The 7,338-nt window shown below is 43.2% G+C and overlaps 1 protein-coding gene across 1 annotated transcript in view; it reads right to left on the bottom strand.

The window, feature by feature from the left end:
* The window catches only part of RNASET2 (ribonuclease T2), a 33,311-nt gene extending 30,353 nt beyond the window's left edge, over nucleotides 1-2,958 (bottom strand). Inside the window, exon 1 of the mRNA XM_086631535.1 lies at nucleotides 2,880-2,958. The gene's annotated coding sequence lies outside the window, so the exon portion shown is untranslated. The remainder of the gene's footprint in view (nucleotides 1-2,879) is intronic.
* Nucleotides 2,959-7,338: the final 4,380 nt, after the last annotated feature.

A 7,338-nucleotide genomic window follows, 5' to 3' on the forward strand; every position in this document is an offset into this window, starting at 1 on the left:
TAATGTATCTCCTGTACAACCACACTTCATGTACTCTAAGACTCTACTTGTGGGTCAGCTTAAATGCCCGAAGTGATTCATTAAAGAAACTTTCAACTTAACATTGAATATTCATGTTGGATTCACCAAGGCTGATTTAAGAAACTCACTGGACATGAAGTATGATGTCCAAGGATGAAATTCTCTCTAAATGTCAGTCAACTACTAAACTGATGTTAAAAAAATTGCTGCTAAAACCAGATTAGTTTCTGTTCTCGTTATAAACCTGAGACAGCCTCTACAAAACCATGCATAGTCTGACTACTACCTCATGAACCCTAGAAATCAAGGGAGAAATAAAACCAAATCAACTTAACTTTCACCAACAGGAGAACTTTCACTTGGCACAGGTCAAAAAACCCCAGCTGCCTCCAGTTTCCGCCAGCCAGATCACAGCATTTCAAATGCTGCCTCCAAGATGCCAGAAATAGACGTATGTGCATGTATTTACATACAATTATGAATGCCTCACCAAACCTACTTTCCGACTTTCTCGTTCTGAGAATCCCCCCAAAAAAACACTACAAGAAGAGACACCGCCTGTAACCTACTTGCCCCTTCGAAGATCGCGCGCTACACAAGTCATACCCTCTTTTCTATGAAGGTTTTAAAATTAATCCTTTCTTATAACAGTCAAATAAAGCCTGTTCTGACACCAGTAAAGACGTTGTCGATTCAGTCATAAAGGCTAACTTTAGGGAATTCAGTGTAATTCTGATTCATGGCTCATTATGAACAAGAGTCCATTTCCCCATCATTTATTGTGCAGCTCTAGGCCAAGTCTGCAGGGCCCCCACTCCGGCCCTACGCCTGCAGTTCTGCAAACGCCGTGGCAGAGCTGATGTACGCAGGAGGCAACCTCCCTGCTTGCAAAATGTGTTGAGATTTCAAAAATAGTGAGGGGTTTGGGCAACAACTGGAACAGCTAACCAGCTATATTTATCACAAGGTTTTGCTAAATTGTGAAGAAACTACAGCCTTTAAGCTATTCACCTATTTAATATGGTAATGTCTCTCTAATTCATAACGGATATATTATCAAGGTAAACGGCTTAGCCTAATAGTAGATATTACTAGATAAATCTTAGTTGGCAATTGTTAATTCTCTGATCTAGTGTCTTAAAGAAAGGCCTGAAGGATTTTCACTCACCAGGCAAGATGCACAAAAAATTTCAAATCTCCTTGTCTACAAAAGTAATTGATAATGTAAAAGTAATCTCCATCAAAAGTTAACTAAAGCGAGACCTACATCTTGTACTAAAGAAATTGACATATTCACATAATGTACAAAAAAAAAAATCACAAATAAGTAATTAACCGCCAGGTATCCAATGTCCCCAAGAGTTCTGCATTTAAAGTGATCTCAAGTCTCACCACTTGAACAGTAGGAATTAATGATGTGAGATTCAGCCTAACAGACCTGTTTATGATTTCATCTACTGTTACTTTCAACTGACAATAAATCAAGCAAGATTTTATTTTTCTGAATGATAAACTATCTACTCAAGATAAAACATCAAGTGATGTAAGGAGTCTTCATGTAAGATTCTGCTCTACCTATAAAAAGCACATCTCCAGAGAGCAGAAAGTAACACTTAAAAGACAATGTCACACACTATCACCAAAAAAGAGTACACTGTACAAGGGTCTAGGAAAAAAACTCTTAAGGAAGTAGATTATAGAAGAAAAATAAGCCAGCAAGCATTATGGCCTTTCATTAGCAAGCTGGTATTGCTTAAGATGACAGGCACAAAGAAACATTTTTTTTTCCACTAAGGAAAAGCATAAGGGCAATTATCTCCCTTTCTCATTGAACTCTTACATTTGATAAAATAATGACCAGAAACAGAGGGAAGGCTTCAAAAAACGCTGCTATTAGAGCCAAGTTACAAAACTGCATGCCAGAAGCATTAATTCAATTTATAACAACACTCTTAGCTCCGGCAACTTTTTCCTCCATAGCTCACTTTCAGCTAACCATTCTTCCCAAGCCTGAGTGCTGTCTAACTACCAAAAGAACCTTGAAGATCATCAGATGCAATACTCACACTCACTGACACGGCAAGTTTTTTAGCAGAACTTTCTCACCACTTCTCTTGCAGAGCACAACTCAAAGCAGAACTTGCGCAGCAGCGGTTTTAGGGCGAGCCCGGCAGGAACTCGGTGCTGTGCCTGGCCCTCCCGCCGGCTTCCTGGGGAAGGCGGCACCTCGCTTTCCTCACACACAAACAAACTTAACACACTGCTCTACTTTTAGCACGGCGTTGTAAGATTTAACTTCCTGACACCGTAAAGCACTTGCTCCAGATAAACAATCATTGCATTTTATTACAAGGGTATTTTTCTAAATTGTAAAGAGCACAACGCAGTAGAGAACTCGAAGCCAGATGCCCATGAGCGCCAGGAGGATGCCAAAGCTGACGACAAGTGTACAAAGGAAAACTATAAACAGAGTTTTTCCAGCTCTGGGAATGCTGCAATTTCTTTGGCTGACTTTCGATTTGCCTCACAGGGAATTTAAGGCCTAAGAAATGGAACCTGTCACGATTTGAGCCCTCAGCGGTTCTGCGAACCCCACCGAGCCTGCAGCCTCACTGGCGGCCACCGGCGAAAGGCTTACACCGCACAGCCCGGGCAGGCCGAGCGCCGCCTCCCTCCTGCGCCGCCGCTGCCATCGCAGCGCAGCCACCGGCGGGCCGAGAGGTGGGAAGAGGAGGCAGCAGGGACGCCGGAGCACGGAGGCTTTCAAACCTGACCTCCGCTGCCCCGGGACCCTGCACCTCCCCGCAGCCCGCCGCTGCTTGGCCCTGGCCGTGCCCGGGACCCGCCGCCCGCGTTACCTGACGCCCGCGCCTCTCCCCACGGCCGGGCGCAACGCCACACACGGACACACTCGCAGCAGGGCCGGCCCCGAACCGCCCCCGCCTCGGAGGAGGCTGCGGGCAGGAGGGAGGGAGGAAGGGAGCAGCGCCCTGACCCGGCCGCCGCCGCCGCGCAGGGCAGGCCCGCCTTCCCCGGCCCCCGCGCAGGGCCGCACGGGCCGCCCCGCCTTCCGCCGGCAGCGGCGGCCCGGCGGCGGTCCGCGGCCTGGCGGGTGTCTGGCCGCGGCCCTGGAGCCGCCGCCCCAGGGGCTCGAGGAACGATGGCGCTCCTCGGCTTCCCGGCCGCGGCCAGGCGCCGCTGGAGCCGGGCGCCCCGGGGAGCGAGCGGGAGAGGGCCCGTGGGTGCGCGGCCAAGGCTGAAACGCCGTGTGGCCACGGAGAAGCCTTTACGTGCACGGTTTTGCTCATCCTGATGTCTTGGTTGGTTCTTCTTTAGCGTATTGTAGCTTTTAATTACTTTGATTTCCTTCTGAAAATTTGTGCAGCGTAGAGGTCTTCGGGAGCGCAATGAGGACGCTCCTTATTTTTAAGTAGTCCACTCCGATAGCAAATAGGAGACGGCTGACTAAATCAAGGGGAACAGAGGAACGCTGACACGTGCGTCTGTAGAGTACTTCTCCAAAACAACGAGGGAAGTTTGAAATGGTGTTTGGACACAATAAGAAGTTTCTGAGAAAGGAGGAACCCAAAGAAATGAGTCACAAATATCCCAGGTGGGACTTGATTCACTGTTTTCTCAGCGCTGTGGTAAACCATGAAACGTATTCCAGCCCCTCTTTCTCTGCTGATGCATGAATCATAAATACAAAGTGTGATTATTAATTACTATTGTATAGTTTTGAACTAGGGGGGGATATGTCACAACCATCCTCCATTAACGCACTTGAGAAATACGTGGGCAGATCCACAAGCAAAACAACATTTGCTTTGAACAGATTAATTACAGTCTGTGTAGTAAGGTCTTTGTTCAAAGTTACAGTATTATTCACTGGTAATTTTTTTTTTATTTATGTTTACACGTTTAAGGAGGAGGATGAGGCAAAACTAAGCTCTTTGCCCACCTTTCTATGGAAACATGAAAATGTCATGCTGGATGGAAGGAGTGATCCATCTGCTGTTGTCTCTGGCTGTCTGAGAGGTATCAAAAGTTTCAGAAATGTTGCTGAAGAGTTAAAAATAGTGAAGCTCTCCAGATCCTTGTAGTCAGCGCTGCTCCTCCTCCTCCTGCTGCTGAGGGCATCACCGCTCCATCTGGCACTGAAGTCTCTGTCACTGCCCATGAAGAGTCAGTAGACACGGACACAGAGTTATTCTCTCAGCCTGGGTTTTGTTTGCCGACTAAGGATGAGGAGTGTGAGCTGTACTGCCTGTACAATCTAGCTTGCAAGGTCTGGTGCTCCAACATTAGTCCTGTTTTGAGGTGCTGTAGGGCTTTATACTCTGAGGCTGCCAAATTAACACTTTGCACTTTGTGAAAACTAAGCCCAAAGACAAATTTCCCGTTAAGATGGTTCTAAATAGAGATCCAAAGCTACTTTAAAATAATGTAGGCTTTTAAGTTATTAGGACAAGGAAGCCATATTTTTATGTCATGATATCATTACAAAATAGCGCATGTTAACAGAGGCTGTCATTAAAGAGAATGTTTTTGAAGAGTATGAGAAAGGTACACAATGGAGAGCCACGTTGGATAACTATCTCCATAAGACTTTCCATTTAATATTTATCTATGTACTGGAAACAAGAAAATTGTTTAATAAATCAATAATTTTAAATCAAACGTGTGTCAGATGCAGGTGCTGACACCTATAATGAGAAAGCCAAGTTCTACTCTCAGTGTTTTCAACCTTTTTTGTGTTAAGATTAGAAAATGTTCCACTCTAAAGAAGTTCATTACTTAAGTAATGTGAACAGCTGTTGTTGCAACCTGTTTGAAGAATAAAACCAGTCATAATAAGACTGCTTTCTCAAATAATCATTTGTGAAACAAAGGTACGTTCATCTTTCATCAGCGGTTGGCAGAGAGGCCATCTTAATACAACTCAGAATATTGGAGATTGTTGACAAGCATATGTAAACATTCAGGTTTTTAAGATGTAAAGTGGTGCCAAGGCTTCATTTAATGATTACTGCCTGGAATTTAGTATTTCTTCTATGTTCTGACACTTGGTTATACTAAAAGAAGGATTTAGGCACTTTGGTCAGTTTGAGCTGTACTTTACGCCACTGGTAGCCTCCACTGACTTTAGTGGAATTACACACAACATAACATAAGACTGTTCATTAGGAGTAAGGCAGAAAGAATTTACCACGTAAGCCATAATGAAAGGACAAGAAATGAGTATGCACGAATATCTGCACAGAGGCAATGGAAGCTGTTGGGACCTTTGACTTTTCCTGAAGCGTGGCGACATCCTCACTCAGACATGAGATCTGCTATAGCTGTTCCCCCAGTGAACAGGCTGGCCATCCCGTTTGAAACCCAGTACCTGACCCCTATCCGTGTCCTGCTTTATGGGGATGTGGCCCCACAGGTTTGCACACACTCAGATCCTAGGACATGAGCACATACCAACAACCTTAGAATACTCTTCTGAATTAGGATAAAACTAAGTACTGAAGTGCTTTCCTGAACTAGAGCCTCCATCACCAATTGAGCTAAACTGGATTTTTAATACTCTGTAAAATTAATTCTGAGAACAGGTTGGTCTCCTAAATCTAAGAAGCATTGTAGTGAAAAAATAATAGACCTGATTTGGGGAATTTCTCATCAAAATTACTACGATCTTTTATTTCAGTATTGACTTTTCTCTCCTGATCACTCTCTATAAACATTCATGATGCTATGACTAGAAATTGGTGCAAAACTGAGGGAATGTCAAAACATTTGAAAAGTTTCTTTCAAATTTTTCGTGAAAAAAACATTTTCCTCAAAAAATTCTGAACAAATGTAGTTGTAGCTTAGATTTTTATATGTTTAAATGCTGAAATGTGTTGCCTGAGGAAAAAAAAAAAAAAAGTGAGGTTGGTATGATTCATCTTTAAAGATTTTATATGAAACACTTAAGAATACATTTTTCCAGCTTCCAGCAGTTTACATTCAGATTGGGATTTAAGAGTCAAGATGGAGACTTTCAAATTTTGTTTACCTAACACAGTGCATTGTTTTGCTTTGATTATTCCCATTGCACAAATAGAACAAACAAATCTAGCTAGACTTTATTCTTAATTGTGTGTTAAGACAACATTTACAATACTCTGAGGAGATGCACAAATTTTGGAATGTATATATATTCCTGTGTCCTAATTTTTAGCCAATAGACTTGATTCATGCATGATTTGGAAAGCTTAAATTTGCTTTAAATTGTGTTAAGAGCCTGTAGCAATGCCATCACAGCTTTTTTTTTTTTTCTTTTTGAATAATGCAGTGTTAATTTTACAGAATCTTTTTAAAACTGTATCAGGTTTCCCATGAAAAACACTTTTTCTTCTTTCTCTGGTAACATTAGTCACATTTACATTGCTGTACAAACAGTAAAAATAATTTTGGTTTATCTTTTGCAGTGAGTTTCTATGATTTCCATAAAGGTAGACTTGGGAATTACATGCATTCAAAATGGCAACATTTCCTTCAAACATGAGACAGTTTGAAATGGTACATTGTGTGCTGGATAGGAAGTTGGACTTCAGAATGGTTTGCTGCCCTCTAGGTGATAAATATTTAGCTAACTAATATTCTGGTATTTGCAGAGCTCGAAAAGGGTTATCTGTAGACTGGATTCGAAATATTTGAGAGCAGGAAGCCAGTGTTACTGAAATGAATTTTAAAAATTATAAACTATCTTCTAAGTCTACTGATTTTTTCCTTTGCTTCCTCTATCACGGATTTTGTCTTTCCACTAAATTTGGAGATTTGTTGGACAAATAAAAACGTAAAATGTAACATCAGACGTGATGTTTCTGCATTTATGATTTGCGTCTGGTAGGGTTTTGAAAAATTAGATTGAAACTCTTGCTGTCTTGCTTAAGAAGTGCGGGGTTGTGGGTTTGCTTTAACACAGTTTTGTACCGAAGCGAAAGGCTGCTAGCGTTTCCAAACGCCAGGACTTCAAATCGCAGTGCTGTGTTCTTGGAGCGGCTCTGGAGCGGGGCTCGGACACTCGGCAGTACCCGCCGTGGGTTCGGTACGCCCGGCGCTACGAACGGCGCCCGCCCTGCCAGCCCCGACGGGCGGTCCGTGGGGCATCGCCGAGGAGTTGGTGCCACCTGCTGCGTGCTTTGGAAAATCGGCTTCCAGCCACGTCTCGCCCCACCCGGGGGGCGTACCTGCTCACTTCGAATATTCGTAGCTTCTGAAATCCTTTATCACATATTTTAGTTCTCTTCAAGGAAAACTGTAGAAAGTTCAGCGTGAAAA

The sequence above is a fragment of the Tauraco erythrolophus genome, chromosome 2 (assembly GCF_009769465.1).
Source record: "Tauraco erythrolophus isolate bTauEry1 chromosome 2, bTauEry1.pri, whole genome shotgun sequence".
Lineage (NCBI taxonomy): Eukaryota > Metazoa > Chordata > Aves > Musophagiformes > Musophagidae > Tauraco > Tauraco erythrolophus.